The 18,765-nt window shown below is 38.6% G+C and overlaps 1 long non-coding RNA gene and 1 pseudogene across 2 annotated transcripts in view; both read left to right on the top strand.

The window, feature by feature from the left end:
• The window catches only part of LOC110219762 (uncharacterized), a 29,189-nt gene extending 11,319 nt beyond the window's left edge, over positions 1 to 17,870 (top strand). For both annotated transcript variants that reach the window (XR_013482645.1, XR_013482646.1), the window contains exons 3-5: positions 2,389 to 2,492; positions 13,856 to 13,981; positions 17,700 to 17,870. This is a non-coding gene — a long non-coding RNA (uncharacterized LOC110219762). The remainder of the gene's footprint in view (positions 1 to 2,388; positions 2,493 to 13,855; positions 13,982 to 17,699) is intronic.
• On the top strand, positions 9,133 to 9,783 carry LOC110220256 (grpE protein homolog 1, mitochondrial pseudogene; annotated as a pseudogene).
• Positions 17,871 to 18,765: the final 895 nt, after the last annotated feature.

Below are 18,765 nucleotides of genomic sequence, written 5' to 3'. Positions count from 1 at the left end.
GTGTTCCTGCTGTCTCCTTCCAGAGGAAGAACACAGACAAGTATCAAAGGTTTACTAGTGTCCATATCTTTCACATATGCAGCACAAGTTAGCAGTGCTTTTCTTTACACACATTGGTCAAAAGTCTCATGGTTTTAGTAAGCTCTATAGCTATCTTAGATGGGTAAAATCTTTTTCTCCCTAGATTTAGGGGCTTTCTTGACTGCTATGTTCAAAGTTGTCATGTAAAGCTTTCTTGGCCATGGAGCAATAAGTACTGGGTAGCACATATTGCTTTCTGATCTCCTACATGGGACCAGTGATGGTCTGTTCCAGGGTTTTATTGCCTAGCTCCAACTTCTGTCATTATCTCAATGATGCTTTCAACTGTCTGGCTCTAGAATCTTTTTCCACCCTCTCCCTGTTCTTTGACTTGTATTTCATCTCACAGTCCTTTCTCATCCATTTCCTCTCTTTGCCAGTCATCTACAAAAAGGTAAGGCAAAGAAAATTGGTTAAAAAAACCCTGGTTCATATATATTGCTGCTATGCCATCTGGAGGAAGTCCCAAACCTTTAGCTATGTTCTCATCTACTTTTATCCAGTTCCTTGGTTATTATTTATAGTTTTTGCTACTTTTGTAGGTATCAGTATCAGAAGACATCTTAGACAATGCACATACTTCCATATTAATCTTCCCTGGTTGTTAATGAATATAGAATTCATGGTTAGCTGGTGCTGATCATACAGTACCTTCCTTGGGCACTGATCAGAATACAGCAGTGGAGAGTTGTTAGTCCACACTGGCAATTTAATTTCATACAAGTAATCCTTGAATTTCTCAATAACAGCCCATTGCAATTCCAGGAACTCCAGCTTGTGAAGAGATAATGAGCTCACTACCACTTAGTGCCCTGCTGGGAAATGAACTGGTTTCACTTGACTGTCATTCCATTGCTAGAGTGCTCTCCTAAACCCTCCAAGATGACATCCACATGCAGGAAATAAAGACTTGTTTGGGTCAACACAGGCCAACACTTGAGCATTTGTGTGAAGCATTTCATTAAATCTTTAAAATTTTGTTAATATCTATCTGTCCATTGGTCTCCAAAGAATTTATTGGGTATTTATGGGTAATAATGAATACTACTCTAATTCTGACAATCTGTGAATTTACTGACTAGGGATTATGTGAGACCTTTAACAATTTCAGTAGATCGGTGAAAATGAAAGCTATCTTGCAAGGTGTTGAGTTGACAGTTTGGGTAAGGGTGAGGAAAGCAGTGAGTATACTGAAATAAAATTTCCCACTGTCAGACAGGAAAATACCATTTGAAAAATGAAACTCATTCCTTGAGTGACTCCAAAAGGCCTGCAAGGGGGCAATGCCAATTAGAAATGGAAAGAATATGTCAGCTGAGTGGCATGGTTTAGGCAACTGGGCACATGTGAGTAACCAGCTGGCTCTAATTAGGACATCTGGGTGTGATTTGCTTTATTTTTACTTTGCCATTGTAGAACCATTGACTGCTGGTGTCACTGCAAAGGGTGCCGATCTCTGTTTATTTTGTTGATGTTATCAATTTACATCTTTTTGCAATAATTAGCTTCTTTTAAGCATAGAGGCAATAATGAACTCTCAGGTCAAATGGCTCCCACATCTGCTGCTTCAATGAATTTGTATTAAATGAAAATTTAGGAATAAAATCACCATTTGTCAGGTTCTCAAGGTAGGAAAATTCCTAATATTTAGGCACATGTTTCGATCTCTGTCTTCATTTACATTTATATTTATCTGCATCTACCCATAATTCAAGCTAGGTGGCACAGTGGATAAAGTGCTAGACCAGGAGTCTGGAGGACCTGAGTTCAAATCCTGCCTCAGACATTTACTAGCTGTGCCACCTGGGCAAGTCACTTAGCCTTCTTTGTCTCAGTTTCTTCATCTGTAAAATGACCTGGAGAACAAATGACAAACCACTCCAATATCTTTGCCAATAGAACCCCAAATTAGGGTCATGAAAAGTCAGACACAATGAAAATGACTGAATAACATCAACTTTAAATAAGTCACTTAATTTCTGCCTGCCTCAGTTTCCTCAACTGCAAAATGGGAATCATAATAGCACCTACTTCCAAGTGTTGTTGTGAAGATCAGTTGTGAAATGATATTTGCAAATTGTAAAGCCCTGTGCCTGGCACATTGAAAGTGTTTGACAAATGTTTGCCTAACCCCTTATATCTTGGTGACTAAGTTATCAGGGGGAAAAAAGTGAGCAAAGAGTGCTACGGTGTCTTCTGCTCCTAGATGCTTTTCAGGCCAATGGCCCTCCTCAGCCTTCCCCTGCCCACCATAGCCCAGTCCTAATTTTTCTTTCTTTTTTTCTTCTATTCCCTCCATCTCTGTAGAGCTCAGCTCATGAGATCTCCACTCCTTCTTCAGTGCTGCCAAATCCCTTAGTCTCTGGGTGCCAAACTGGTCTGCTACTTTATACCAAACCCAGAGGGCATGGGTGAGTCTACACAGCCAATCAAAACACAACTTCCTGTATGGTATCATTAATCAATGACTTTTTGCACTTAGTATGAAGCCTACATTGATTGATTCCATAAATATATGTATATGTGTTCACATTTAATTCACACCTCTCCATAAGTATTGAAGTAGCAGGGCAAGACAGCTCTCATGCACTTTTCAAAGACTATTCTCAGCTGTTGATGATGAATGGAGTAAGACACTAGACTGCCAAACTGTTTTCATGCCAGGAGTAATACGGGATGATAGCTAGTGTGGACGGATGCATCAAGTGAGGGTTTTTAGAGGATTAAGGAGACATGGGAATGTTTGTGTATGATAAGGAAGCCACCACTTCCTTAGGGAGAGATTAAAGAAAAGTGAGAAAGAGAGGATGACAAAGGAAGGGGTAGTCTGCTGGAGATGGGCTCTCTTGTGCATATAGAGGGCTTTGTCTTGGTCAGAAGGGTGTGTGAGAAAGGGATGAAGTTAGCGATAGTGGTAGAAGTCTGGGTTATCATAGGATATCTAATACCAGTGCAATTGACAATATTGGGTTAGGGGCTGTCACTGTATCAGGTGACACAGTGGATAGTGTTGAATGGGAATAAGAAAAACCTAAATTGAAGTCCTACCTCAGAAACTTTCTACCTGAGGGACCCTGGGCAAACCATTTAATCTTCACAGACTCAGTTCTTCACCTGTACAATGGGGATAATAATAGCACCCACCTCCCAAGGCTTGTCATGAGTGTAAAAAAGATCAGGTTTGTAAAGTGCTTTTCTCACCTTAAAGTTCATATAAATGTTAGCTAATATTACTAGGGTAACTTCAAGAGATGAAATCAACAGTATACTTGCAATTGTGCAAGGAAAAGGAAACAGAGAAGGAAGTAAGGATAAAACCTAAGTCAAAACACCAAAAGGCCAAGGATTCCTGAAAAACTAGGAATTCCTACAGAAGGCAGGCTTAGTTGGCCACCACACTGAGGACCAAGAAAGACCTGCCCACAGCATCCAAGAGTAGTAGAGAGAGCAGAGTCTAACCCAAGCACAAATTCCCAATCCAGAAACTGAGGCTAGAGTTATGTGGATGAACAGACAATGCTGATCACAATGAAGAACTGTTATGAACTGAGGGAGGCCTGAAAGGTAAATCCAGAAAAAAATTGTAACTTCATCACGTGTCCATATAGATCCTAGAAGAAAAGAGTGATGATCCCAAGAATTGTGAGTGTGCCTAGAATTAATGAATAAATACTGCAAAATGTAATGTTAATAAAATGAGAATTATGGAGAAAAGAATGGGAAAGGAAATTAATAGCTTTGACTGGAAGGCAATAAACTTTATCTAGGAACTGAGTTGTATGAAAGCAATGACTGTGTGACACCAAGAAATATTAAAACAAAATAAAGAAGTTGAAAAAGCAGGAGAAAATGTAAGGTGGATTCACAGGGTCATACTCCCCCAATGAGATATGTTCTCCTGTTAGGATAATTTTGATCTTTGACCCTTTATAAATGAATCAGGTCTTAAAGAAAAAAAAACACTATTTGACGTTAAGGCAATTTGTTTAGAAATTGCAAAAAAAGTTTTGATGAAAGTATAATTTGATCAAAAATATTCTAAACTTGTTTTGAATACAATAAGTATAGAATGCCAAAGTTCTCAAATGGGATTGATTTTCTTCGTAAGATCATTTGGAGGTTCATTCAACTGAACTGATGTCATTTCACTGGCAATAAGTTTTGTTTCATGTTTTAAATCCATAATGTTGTATATGTTGTTACTGTGTTTTAAAATTTTCTTCTACCATGAATTTTAGAATTTAAGAAATGTTAAGAGAATGATGCAATCGTATCATTGGAAAATTTAACTTATTTTGACATGATTTTTTGCATGCTATCCTCAAATAATTCCATGCTGAAAACACATTTCAATATTTTCAATATCATAGAGAATAACCAAATAAAGTTTTTCATATCCTACTTATGTGGTGGGTGAAAGATGAAGTGATGGAGGAAACAAAGGTTCTAGCTTCCAAGCATATTGATTTATTAAGAAATACATGCCAATTGCCTAACAAATTGGAACCAGGCACCTCAACTTTGACAGTAGCCCCCAGATACAGGGGAAGATAGATTTTTATGCATTAAAAGCACTTAATTAAATAAGACCAGCTAATTGAGAGAAAACAACTAACCAGGATACAAAATTGGGTAATCTGATTTCTAATTGGAGGAAAAATTAGGGACTTTGGAAGTTAGCAAGAGGAGACAAAATACATGCAATTCCCTGAAATCAGAAAAAGTGTTGTCCTCCCCCCTCCTCCCCAAGTGTCAAACAATCAAGGTACATAGGAATGATAACTGATTGATCAGTATGGGGCCAGTTTTCAGATAAGATATATTGATATACTTGAGATGTATGATTGTGAGAAAACTCCATGCATCAATCTTTGGATCTTATTGGGTTGCTGGTCAGCATAACCTAGGTCTTTACTTGAGGATATCTAAGCAGCAGGTACGGATAATCCACCTTCCCAGGCACACAGGGATAGGTTCAAGCAATGCAATAAAGCTTTCTCCCAATTCCCACAGGGATAGGTTCAAGCAATGCAATAAAACTTTCTCCCAATTCCCACAATTGAATAAAGTTTTCTCATAAAAGAGAAATTGGACTAGACCAACAATTGAACAGAAATGGAACTGAGCTAGCTCCAGAATTGAATCATAAGATGGAGTCAGCATGATTCATTCAATTTCCACTACCACTTGTTATTCCATTCACTCTTTCAGTGCAAACAGATGTCAACTTTAACTTTCCACCCATTCCTCTCTCATCTCTACTTGCTTAAACTTAACTCTTCATTTCTTTTTATATCTGCCTCAATGGACTTAGATTAAATTCTTTCAAAACTTGCCCTTTCTTGTTTTCATATTCTGATCAAATATTTCACTGCCTTTACTCTGCTTTCTCAGTTGCTCCAGTCTTTATTTCCCAATCATATCCCATACTGTCTAGAAAACTAATCTTCACTCCACTGTATTTCTCCTTCAAAATTTAGCACATTTTTTATTATGCAATAACAATTACTTGCAATAGTGCTATCTTTTGGAGCTCTTAAAAGTTTGCAAATTGGAGGTGTATTCCAAAATTTTTAGGTGAGATTTCTTTCAGTTTACTTAAACAATTAAATTCTGTTATATCATTAACAGAAGAAAACACAGTGGCAAGGTAATATATTTTCTCAAATTAATTTTACTTACTTTCAAGTTGATCCCTCATTTAAACAAGCCTCTGTGTTTACATGGCCAAGAGAAATTAATAATAGGTGGTTCTTAAGCAGCAGATAAATTTAAACTGTAGGCTGCAAACCCATCCATTTAAAAAAAAACTTTTGGACCTCAAGGAAAATACTTTCAAATTCACTTCATTTCCTTTTTGTTTTTCTTTAGTCAGTGAAATAACCTTCTGATGGGATGATGGTGATGGAGGATAGGCCCTGAAAACCCTCCCCACCTCCAACTTCCTTGAATTTTCCCACATGGTGAAGTCTCTGGCAAATGCCATGTGGGAAAGTTCAAGGAAGTTTGTAGGGGGGCAGGGAGGTGTTTCCAGGGTCTATACCCTGTCAGTGGGACCTGGACCCTGAATTTTCCCATGCATTTCAGTAGCCCAGATCACTGGTGCCTCTGCCCAAGGCATCTGGTCCACCCCAAGCCCACCTTGATTACTTAACAAACTCACTTAATCTCATCTAGATATTTTCACTATTGTCCCTGGGCCCCCAGGCTATTTACCCTTCCAAATCTCACAGTCTTTTTTTGTATGTAAGTACCAATTTACTCCCAGTAAATTGCTCAGATTCACTTAGAATCCAGCCTGCTTCTGTGGGCCTCACAAATAAACCTCAATACTTTAGAAGGCTCTAGTGGTCAAATTCTTTTGAGGCAGACTCCTGTGCCCTTACATTTTGGGCTTCCCAGCACCCTAAACTGCAGCACTTCTTCTCTTTCACTAAAACAATAGCTGTCACTCTCCAGAGAAAAAAAGACAAAAGGCCTAAATACTGTTTTTGTGTAACTTTCACAAAGTTTTGTTTTTATTTTTCCTTAAAACAAATTCTAAAATGGTACTCCAAAACTTATTAAGATACTTCTTTCAAACCATAATTTAGAAATTCACAGTAGAAAAATTACATTTCAGTAACAAATTTAGTCTCTAGTTTATTATCCCTGCCATAATTTGTGCAGACTAGGGGGAAAAGGTTACCTTTTTTCTTCTCTGTCTTATCTGCCATCCTAACTTGGCCAGAGTTATAAAGGCAGAGAGAGAGGGATTCTACCTTTTTGGAAGGTTTCAGAAATTCTGTGGGACAGTTTTCATTCTTTACATCCTTTACCATTTGGTTGATCAGGACACAGGAAAAAGTCAGCTGGACTTACCCACACAAAACACTGACCATGCTAACAACATAGTGGATATTACACAAAAAAATACACTTCTAGTGTCAGGCTACTAGTGTTTTGCTCTTTTTAGTCCTGCTTAACATGGAGATCTTAAATTTTTACAGTAGATGAACTTCTCAGAACTGAAACTTTACCCCCTGCATCCTTGTAAAAGTTGAGCCCATTTTCTGCCTTGTAGCCAACATGGTGAAAAGTGAAACTGAGGTTAGGGAGCTTATCTCAGTCCCCCTGTAGCTGGCTTGGCTGAGGTCACAAATACATTACCTTGTCAAGGGAGGCCACTCCTAGGCACTGCTCCAAACGTTCCTAAAGTCCCTCTGTGAAGAAGAAGGCATCCCCACTCCATGAGGTCTGAAGCATTGGACCCCTCTATCATTGAAAGACATGGGGAAACCATGGTCCTTAAACACACAGGACTCCTCTGGAATTTTTGCCCTCAGAGATGACTTTTAAAGTTCATTCTAGGTTATGTGTAGGTTCTAGAAGTCTGAAGCACACAGAACTCTGAAATGTTTGTCCTTGAAGGTGACTCTTAATTGTCACCCAAGTCTTCACCCTGGGCTCTACCCTAGAACACCAGGACTTGTAAGCTGAAACGCAGGCCAAAAAACAGGCAAGTACTATGCCTTTCAAACAAAATAAGTCTTCACAGGTGATTGCCACATCTTTTGAAGTTTCTCTTGAGGCTTCCTATGTAATTTTCCTTAATGACTTTAGGTTACTGAGGATTGTTTGTCCAAATGGACTGCTTGCATTATCTATATTATTCCAGCACCCTGCTGGCTGTCCCAGTTGTTTTGAACCAGTTCTCAGACAGAAGGGAGTCCCTCCCTGGAGGATGTAGGTTCCCCTATTTCACGCTGGCTTTCTACAACTGCCATATGCCTCCTGTCGGTGTGGCTGTAGGTGTGTACGTACCCAGTTTATGTCTAAGAAAGACCAGTGGTCCAGCTAGAGATGTAGGGGCAAACAGCCACTTAATGAGTTCAGGTGATCAGAATAACATGTAATACAATGGGAGTCATTTCAAGCAAAATTTTATTGCAAGCGATGGGGAAGACAGAAAAGGGGAGCGAGAGGAAAAGGGACCAGATACACAACTCAGGCATACATCCTAACATAGAGTATGTCACTTAAAGGCATCACTGAGTTGGGGAACACAGAGACACCAGTCCATTCAGCAGAAGGGGAATATTCCAGCAGGAAGGTGTGCACCTGCTAGAGGGGATGATGTTCTCCAAAGTACCCTGCTGAGAATGGGGTTCTTACAGTGTGACTTTGGATGACTTCCCTGGAGTTGGCCAAATTGCATATCAGAGGACAGGGCAAAATATTATTTTTGGGGTTTACATGTCAGGGAGAAAAAACAAGCTGGTGGCAAACAAAATATAATTTGGAGGGCATAACTGTATCAACCTCCAAAAATGTTACTTTATTTTGCCATGAATGAGTTCTATAAGCTTATAGCCTCCATTAGGGGGACACTGTCAGAGTGGTCTTAAGGCCATTAGGCCTAGTATTAAAACAATGGTTTCCATGCATAGACTACCTTAAGGGGAAACTGGTCCAATCTTACAACAGCATAATTTTTAAAAGTCCACCAAACAAAACTGACCTGGAAAACAAGACTCAGGATCATCAGACTACCTGAAAATCATAGCCAAAAATTCTGTTTAAACCTGTTTCAAGAATTGATAGATGAAACCTGTTCAAGTCAATTAAAACCAGAGGGCAAAGGGCCAATTGAAATAATCCATTGGCTGCCTCCTGAGGGAAAAATAAATGAAAACTACCAGCAATACCATAGTCAAAATCCCAAACTTCTAGGTCAAAGAAAAAATATTTCAAATAGCCAGAAAGAAAGAGTTCAGGTACCAAGGAACCATAGTTAATATGATATAAGACATGGCAGCTTTCAGAGATATCTTGGAATATGAAATTCCAAATGCAATGGATAAAAGCTTGCAACCAATAACTCATTCTGTGAAACAGTGTAATTTTCCTATGGAGGAAAAATGGGCCTTTAATAATGTGCTTGGCTTTCAAGCATTACTGACAAATAAAAAAGATGAAAAAAATCTAAAGATTAAAATTTAGATAATTTAAAATTATTAATATGTAAACAGACATTGAGATAACCACAAAGTCAGGGATGAGGGGGTGGCCATGGCAGCTCAGTACTCGGGTTTGATGCGATGGACTTTCTCGGAGATCACCCTCTTGCTCTGGACCTCTTCTAGACTCCTCTGTACAGCAGCAAAACAGAAAAATAATGGCCAGAACTTAGAAGACGACTTGAATCAAAATGAACAGAAGACAGACAGTACCTCTACAGAAAAGACACTAACTGAAGACAAGGTCAGATTAGAAGAATAGCAAGAAACCTGGGAGAAGTACAAGCGAGCCTTAGCAGATTTGGAGAACTTGTGAGGGCGAAGCCAGAAATTAGTAGAAGAGGCAAAATTCTATGGCGTTCAAGGTTTCTGTAAAGATTTATTAGAAGTTGCTGAAATTTTGGAAAAGGCAACAGCAAGTGTCCCAAAAGAGGAAATAAAGGAAGAAAACCCTCATTTGAAGAACCTGTATAAGGGTCTTGTCATGACTGAAGTCCACATTCAAAAAGTGTTCAAAAGGCATGCTTTGCTCGAACTAGATCCTGTTGGTACCAAATTTGATCCCTATGAACATGAAGCCTTGCTCCATACTCCAGTAGAGGGGAAGGAGGCTGGCACCATTGCACTAGTAACCAAAGTTGGGTATAAGCCACATGGGTGAACCTTGAGACCTGCTTTGGTAGGTGTTCTTAAAGAACTGTAGCAGTCTAACTTTCTAACTCTTTCTTCCCCACACTCAAATGTATACAGCTTATTAGATGGATATTTTCTCCTTCAAACACTTCTAACATTTTCTCACTCTTCATGGAAGTAACCAGTGGCTCAACAGAAAATTCACCCAGTCTTGAAATTGCATTGTTTAATGAATTGGATAATTTGGAAAGTTTGCACAATTGATTTAAGTATTGCATATCTAAAGAACAGAGCCTCTGAGGCAATCTTGTACTTCTATAGTATCTTCAATGATGTTTTTCTGTTAATAACCCTGGCTATTTGAAAGGTATGTTCAGTGAATAATATGTCTCCAGGAATTCTGCAGTGTGACTGGCCAGACAGATTTATGGGGTTGTTTTTGTTTTTTATTTTATCATTCTGGAGTTTTTTTCTTTTGTACTATGAAAAGGTTATGAGAAAAGCTCTTTGAAATTGATAAAATGACTAGATCAAACCAACAGATTTTCTCTCCGCAACAAATTTTATAATAATCTTTGAGAGAACTGTACTTCAGTTCCTTGTTTATGTTGCTGTCTTGCTGGCAAAAATTTTGGTGGCTTCTAGCTTTTCCTTGGGGTACACTGATATGTATACAGTGCTGTTTATTCTGAACCATTATGTGAACTCCAAAAAAGAAGCTATTTAAATGATATCTAAGTATTACATATTATTCAACTATCACTAATAATTTCTCCAATATTTGGGTTTTGTTTCAGACCTTTAGGTAAATAAACCATTGTTAGTAGTCCTTTTCATGTTTACAGTTATCATTTTGCCAGTTAAGCAATTTGATTTGGCCCTGAAAATCTGGGGAAATGTTTGCAGCCTTTTAGAGTGTTATATTTAAAAGTAGAAGTATGTTGAAATCAGTGTCTGAAATAATCTCAACAAATGTATTTAATTTTACATTCCTTGGTAAGTTCTACTTTCCCAGAGTTTAGGAACCAAGTACTGGGTGAGCTTTTTAAAACATAGTTTAAATTTATTATTTAAAAGGATTAAAGCCCTAATTTGCACTAAAAAAAACAGAGATAACCACAAAGGTAAATAAATCTGAACTTTGGAAGGGGGCACACAATGATGAAGTGTTTATATCCTATTAAAGCAGACAAAACAAATATTCTTCCAGAATTTTAATATACTCAATGGTTATTGGAGTTAAATGAGACAGAAGGTCTGGGTGATTTTGTTCTCTTTTGTTCTGTCTTAGAAGACAGAAAAGAGAAAAGAATGTCATGGGAAGAAAGGAAGAGGAAGAGGAAACTTAGTATCTCACATAATACGCTGCCTGAGACGAAAAATATATTGAAAGAGAGGGAAGTTGTATGAATACAGACGACCCATGAACCTCCCTCTCATCTGAACCAGAAAGAAGGATTTTACACACACACACACACACACACACACACACACACACACACACACACACACACCCCTTACTTGTATTTGTAGCCCCACTGTATAGCACAGTGCCTGGCACAGTGCTTTAGCTATTCATCTCTGTAAAGAAAGAGGCAGGCCTTTGACAGCACTCGTCCTAACTCCAATCACCTTCTCTATCCAGTTAACCATCAAGCTGCCTCTTGAGAAAATAAAAGGGAGTTAAAAATTAAACTGCAAAAGTAAAATAAACTTTAATCTGGAAGAGGTAAAGCCAAAGTATCTCTAATGAAACTGAAGGTGTTACCTGGTGAAAGTTGTTTGCCACCTAAATCCTGTATGATGCTGAGAAAATCTCGGTGAGGAAAGAAGGAGCATTTGGTTCTTCCTCAGGTTTGTCCTTAATATTTTCTGAATAAAATGTCCATTTTGGATTAATGGGACCTTCCCCCATCCTCTTTATCTAAGCAATACCTAATTAACTGAGCCTCTCTGATAAAGAACTTTATTCAAAGGTGAGAGGGGAATATTATGCAGCTGTGACACCGATTCCTTGTATTTTACCCCCTCAAAAGTAGGTAAAGAGGAAAAATAGGAGAGGGAGTGAATGATTATTGTCATGGAGGTCAGTGGTTTCTAAATCATAGCGACCTCTGGCTTAGAAACATCTCCAGAACACATCATAAAAATTCAAGGTCACTTTTGGCTCTTAAGTTCTACTTACAAAATGCCAGTGTCTCCTGGGATGATTCCTTTAGACATCTAATTGAGTCCCTGAAAAAGGTCTTTTTGATTACCAAGAGACATTTGGAAGAAAACAGTTTGGTGGGGGTAGGATACCAGACAGCCAAAGTGTGGTACGGGGAGAATGAATGTGCTATTTTAACAACAGCAATAACACAGGTAGTTATTTTAAAATTCTACTGCGCTAGCTGGAAAGGGAATCAGAAAATGGACAGCTGAGATTGGAAGAGGAACAATAGCCTTGAAAGAACTGAAGAACCAGCGCTATCCAGCCATTATGTAATGAAGAGACCCATGATACCAGAAAGTAAGAGGAAAACCGCAGACATATGCCATCTGACAGTCAGAAACCAAAGTCCAAAAATGAGACACTCTCTGTCATTACCTGAGCATCTAAGTGGTGCAGTAGATAGTGTCGAGCTCCAAGCCAGGAACACTCACCTTCCTCAGTCCAAATTGACCTCAGGCACTTACCTGCTGTGTGACCCTGGACATGTCACTTCACCCTGTTTGCCTCAGTTTCCTCACCTGCAAAATGAACTGAAGAAGAAAATAGAAAACCACTCCATTATGTTTGCCAAGAAAACCCCAAATGGGGTCATGGAAAGTCAAACTCAACTGAAACATATGAATAACAAAAAGTAGCCTGATCAGAGCAAGGCATGACAAAGAGAAATCCAAAGTTGAAGGGAACAGGCCTATAAGTACTTAGGATGCAAAACTGCCCAAGTCACTTAGAGCTGCTGCCTGTCAGTCAGGCTCAATGTCAGCGAATTCTACTTGTCTCTGATTGCCTGGGGCCATAGGTTTTAACCCTGGAAGTGTGAGAGGATAATCTGGTTCAATCCTTTCATTCTACCCAGAAGGAAGATGATGACTAGAGAAGAGCAGTGACTCCTCTAAGGTCACAAGGCTAATACAGAGCCTGGCCAAAGCCCTCTCACTCCAGATCCAATGCCCTTTCCCACTCTACTGCTCTGCCCCTCTAAATACATTTAAATTTAAATGAATACATTGAGATTTAAACTGATAACAGTTGAATCTTAGTGAGGAAGGCAGGTACTTATGCTCAACCCTAGCATGATATAACATTTGTGCTAATGATAACTAATGTTTATGCACAGCTATATTAACAACTTGTTTATCTAATGTCACAAGTGTAACTTCTTTCTTGATTAATTACCTGCACAGGAGGAAAAACTTCCTAGCCCACAGGGCAATACCCAAAGAATTAGCGGCTATATGGACCCCTTGCTATCCCTTGAGCACAACACTCTATATTCCAACTCCATGTATTTGTCCTGGCCGTCCCCTATGTCTGTAATGCTGTCTCTCCTTATCTCAGTGCACAGGCTTTCCTGGCTTCCTTCAAGTCCCAAGTAAAATCTCAACTTCCCCATGAAGCCTTTCCTAACCCCTCTTAATTCTAGTGCTCTATTATCTCCCATTAATCCTGTATATACTCTGCATATACACTACTGTCTCTCCCATGAGATTGTGAGTTCCTTGAAAGCTGGGACTATTTGGGGTTGGTTGGTTTATTTGTTTCTTTGGGGACTGGCATTTCTTTGTATATGCAGTGCCTGGAACACAATAAATAAGCATTTAATTAATGATTGTTGACTAACTGACCATTTGCACATTTAGAAATGGCAACTTATGACAGTTCAAAGAAACATGCCCAATATAAAACAGCCTCTGGAATGGTATTCATACATATTTAAACATGTAGAGGACAGCAAACATCACAGAGTTGATTATAATTTACATGTATCAAAATGCATCTTAGATGTTGAAAATATGAATTTCAAAGCCCAGCATGTGGGCTTTTGTGGTGGTGGACAATGAGGATGATTGAGAGAAAAGTACCCAGATGCCTGAATCATGAGAAAGTTTTATTTCAGAATTGCAGATGGCTGTGGACATTGTTCTTTCAGGAGGTGAAAGTCAACCCCTGGGAAAAGACCAGCTTGATGGAGTCTTTGGACAATGCCAACTCCTGTGTGAGGGAGAACAATCCAGAGGAAGAGGAAGGAAGGAAGCAGCAGCACCCAAAACGAAAAGTAAGGTCATAAAGTGCCATCCTTGCCACTCAAGCATGACTGCCTGAAGAGCTGTTGAATTCAGACTAATTTATTTCAACAAATTTATTGATTATCTCCTGGATGCAAAAAACTGTGCTAGGAACTATGGAAGATGTAGAGAGGAATAAGAAACAGTACTTGTTCTCATGGAATTTTACAATTGAATGAATAAATAAATAAAATTATATTTATTAAGTGCTTACTATGTACTGAGCACTGAGCTGAGTGCTAGGGATACACATACAATATCAAAGACAGTCCTTGTCCTCAAGGAACTTACATATTATCAGACCAAGACAGCATGTTAAGAGGAGTACTGGTCAAAAGAGTATTTTGGTTTGGAAATGATCACCACAATAACTAGTACTTATATAATACTATAAGTATTATCTCATTTAATCCTCACAACCTTGCCAGTTCATTATCCCCATCTTAGAGACAAAGGGCTGAAGGGGTTAAGTGACTTGCCCAGGGGGTCACATACGTATCGGAGGCAAGATTGGAACTCAGGTCTTCCAAGTCTAGCATTCTATCCACTATGCCACCTAACTGTCAAATTTAAAGAGGGTATTTAAATAAATTCATGAGTGTAGATTGACACACACTTCACAGAAATAATGGCAGTAAGAATTTGACTATGGTTTCCTGAACTAGAAGGCCAGTGGGTTCAAAGGGTAGCAGAGAGAACACTCAAGGTTATGTTCTCTCAGCCATGGTCTCAGGTCTTGGTGGCAAAATAACTGAAAGAAAGACAGGAGTAAAGTAGAAAGAAAAACTAAGATAGGTAACAAATGACCATAACAGATGAAACCAAGTATGGTAAATAGATATAGTAAGGGATAGATATAGATAAATAGATATAGTAATAGATAAAACAAAACATAGTCCACCACACCACTTCCCAGATATCTCTATCCTTTCTAGGATCTGCCTCAATCCAGAACTGAAGGTCCCACCCCTGTGGTTCTGGATTCTGACTGGCAAGCTCCTGCCTGGCCCAGTCTCAGGTTCATGGCCATCTTCATACCTTTTGGTAGTGGATATACTCCTACCCCCTTCTCATGAGCATTTCCACTCTACCTCTAGAACAGCAATTAAATGGATGCTACCATTTCTGGGAAGGACACATGAATCAACCTTCCTCTTTCTCCAATCATCATTCTCTCTTGACTTCATACTCCAAAACACTGCTCTCCGGCTATTTCTATAACTTGTCTTCCCATATTAGAATATAAGTTCCTTCAAAGCAGGAACTGTCTTGTTTTTATGTATTTAGCCCCAGTACAAGCCTGGCACAGCACGTGATTGATAAATGCTTTCTTCATTCATTTATTCATTCGCTCATAAAAACATAATTTATGGCATATTATAAGTGTCAGAAGACAGGTACAAAGAACGTACTTTGGGGATTTCTTATATCATCTGCAAGTTCTATTTCTATTTTCAGGAATTCCAAAATTCCATTCTTTGACCACTATTATTGGTCCTTCTATCTCTAGTGATGCCTTATGACCTGTAATCCTATTTTTCCTCACCATAACTTCTAAAACCAACCCCAGTTCTTTTACAGGACATTGCCCTTACATTGGCTGTACTGTTCTCCCTTCCCTATATTCACCTCTTGGTGAATCAGTTTACCTCTACATAATACCTACACTCAATCCCTTGCCCCTTTATCTGATGGACAATCACACTTGCCAAACCCACCTTGGTTACTGACATCATCATCATCATCCTCTTCTTCTTCTTCATCCAGAACAAAATTATAGCTAACATTTATATAATGCCTAGTATGATCTAGGCACTGTGCTAAATACTTTACAAGTATTATCTTATTTGATCCTTACAATAAACTTCACAACAATCTGAGGTGCTATAATTATCCCCATTTTACAGATGAAGAAATAAGGCAGAGAGGAGTTAAGTGATTTGCCCAGATTCACACAGCTAATAAGTGTCAGGAAGGTATCTTACTCTCTCTCCTATCTTCTTCAACCCCTCCTCAGCATTTTATAAAAGCAGGGGCTTGACATGTAAATGAATAAAGAGTTCTTTATTCTATCCACCCTAGTGCTCCATCTGGTGTTGAGCATGTATTATGTGCTCAGAGAACTGGAATGACAGAAATTGATCTGACTGATGAAGTAAATTAATGACAAAGTTAATTAATGGTGAAGTTCATTAACAATCCCAGTTCAGTGTTGTTTTTCATTCATCTTCAAGTTATTAGGAATCATCACACAGGCACTTCTGTCTGCCTAGGATTAGTCCTACAGTTTCCAGAAAGAACAGAAGGAAGGACAATGAAATCTAGCTCTTAGTTGAAATAGTGTGTAAGGAAGGCCACATTCAATTCAATAAGTCCAAAAGGAAATCACAGATCCATACAAAAAGTTCATTTGTGAGAAGCCCCTATCCTCAAGATTTAATATGGTCCCTGTAAACTCAAACTTTGTGGAGAGAGAATAATTCAGGAAGAATGTATGAACTGTGCTGTTGATGGGTGTGCTTACAACTTCTATCAACATCTTTCGATGAAAGAATAAAGCTTTATATTTTAACATTCAAAACCTTGACCAGCTGCCTACTAGACTATTTCTAGGTTTCATCTCTCTCTCTCTCTCTCTCTCTCTGTCTCTGTCTGTCTGTCTGTCTGTCTGTCTGTCTCTCTCTCTCTCTCTCTCTCTCTCTCACACACACACCCACACACACCCACACACACACACACACACACGATGGTTACTTCCTACCCCACCCCACTTTTGAGGCTTATCATTACTACTACAACAACCAGTTCCTCCTTCTTTGTGAAAATAAAGTCCAGAATGGAATTTCCCTTTATTGCTTCCTCCACATTTTGAAAGAACAAATTCTTATCAAGGCTAGTAAAAACTAATAATAATGAAACTGCTCTGTTCAGGCAGAGATTTCCATCAAATGTCCAGATAATCAAAGTCTCCCATGACTACTTGTACTTGCCTGTGGACCAAGCTTCTGACTTGTTCCTCAAATTCCTTCTTTCTGTCGAAGCAGTTTCTCGAATCTACTCAGATGACAATATCAGTTCTAGTTCTACCAAAAGCCTATGCTTCTTCCTGATTCTGGTACTAGATTTCTCCCCATGCATCTCTTTTGTTTAATCCTCCACTTCTTCCTAACCTTTGAATTTGAATTTTCTGCAAAGTTCTTTCCCTCATCCTCCTCACTTATGTTTCTATACTTTGCCCCTCTGCCAAATATATTTGCTTCTTTGGACTTAACCACATCCAAATGATTCCCAATTCTATATTTTCATCATCAACCTTTATTTTGGGCCACAGACATGCATCTCCAACTGTCTATAGGAGACCACCACCTATAGGACATTTCCACCTATTGGAATGTCTCAATAAGCATCTCATACTCAACATGTCCACATCCAAGCTTATTCTTGTTTCATCCTGACTTCATTATTTGTATCAGTGATTCTACATTCATCTGACATTCTGTGTTTCAAAAGCAATATGTCATCTACCACCCAACTCCACTTCTCTTTTCTATAATACTCTTCTGTCTAGATGGCAACCAAAAACTATGTGAATCTAAATAGAAATGGAACAATCCTATGGGAAACTTTGTGATTTATTTTTTGTTTAAAAGAAAATTAGTCTTTATATACAACTACTACATGATTTTTGTCTTGGTCTATCTCTTGAAGGTTTCTGTTCAGTAAGATATGGCACGGCCAACATGATACATTTCTGTAATCTAGTAACAACCACACAATTTGCCAGTATGAACATTGCCATCATTGGCATGGTGAACCACACAGACCAGTCAAATCAATCCAATGTTTCCACAAAGAGACATCCTGGTGCCGCTGCAGATATACGGGTAAGTCAATGGCAGCTCCAACTTTTTCCATTCATTTAAACAATAGACATTTCTTGTACCTACTATATATGAACCATACATTGGTGTAGAAACTAGACTAATAATAAATTAGACAAGATCCTTGCCATTTAAGAGTTTTTGACCTAATTGGTAATACACGTATATGTGTACTGTTAGACTAGATGGACAGTGAGATCTCTTTATAATCTAAAGTTCTCTGATTCTGGGACATTAAAAATACATCAATAAATAAGAAATATCAGAACGTAGATATGTAAGCATTCAAAATTCTCCAACATCTGATAGGGGAAAAAATCACATAAGGGATAAGCTTCATGGATGATATGCCTTTTGAGTTGAACCATGAATGTCTTAAGGACTGATATCAGGATGAGTAAGTATTGGTGAAGGGAATATTGCCAATGAAGGGACAAAAACGTGAAACATGCCATTTTCAGGAGATGGCAGATAGTTCAATTTGGCTAGAGTAAAGAGTGCGTAAGGGAATACTGGAGGCGGCTACATAGAATGTAGTCAGGAACTAAACATTGGAGTGAGGAAGACCTGAATTTAAATCTGACCTCAGACACTATCTGTGTGCCCATAGGCCAGTCACTTAACCTCTTTTGGCCTCAGTTTCCTCATGTATAAATGAAGATAACAATAGCACCTATTTCTCAGAGCTGTTGTGAAGATGAAATGAGATAATATTTGGAATTGATCTAGCTATATGAATACCGTCTATTCTATAAGGCAGAAAATGTAGTTTGGAACTAGATGCTGGACGGTCCTGAAAGGCAGGTATATTAACTATATTCACAAGAGAATGGGGAGGCATTAAACATTTTTGAGAAATGGAAGGACATAATCAGTGTTATGTATTAGGAAGA

Source organism: Phascolarctos cinereus, unplaced genomic scaffold, assembly GCF_003287225.1.
Source record: "Phascolarctos cinereus isolate Bilbo 61053 unplaced genomic scaffold, phaCin_HiC Scaffold_726;HRSCAF=1367, whole genome shotgun sequence".
Lineage (NCBI taxonomy): Eukaryota > Metazoa > Chordata > Mammalia > Diprotodontia > Phascolarctidae > Phascolarctos > Phascolarctos cinereus.
This window is presented reverse-complemented; position numbering and strand designations above follow the sequence as displayed.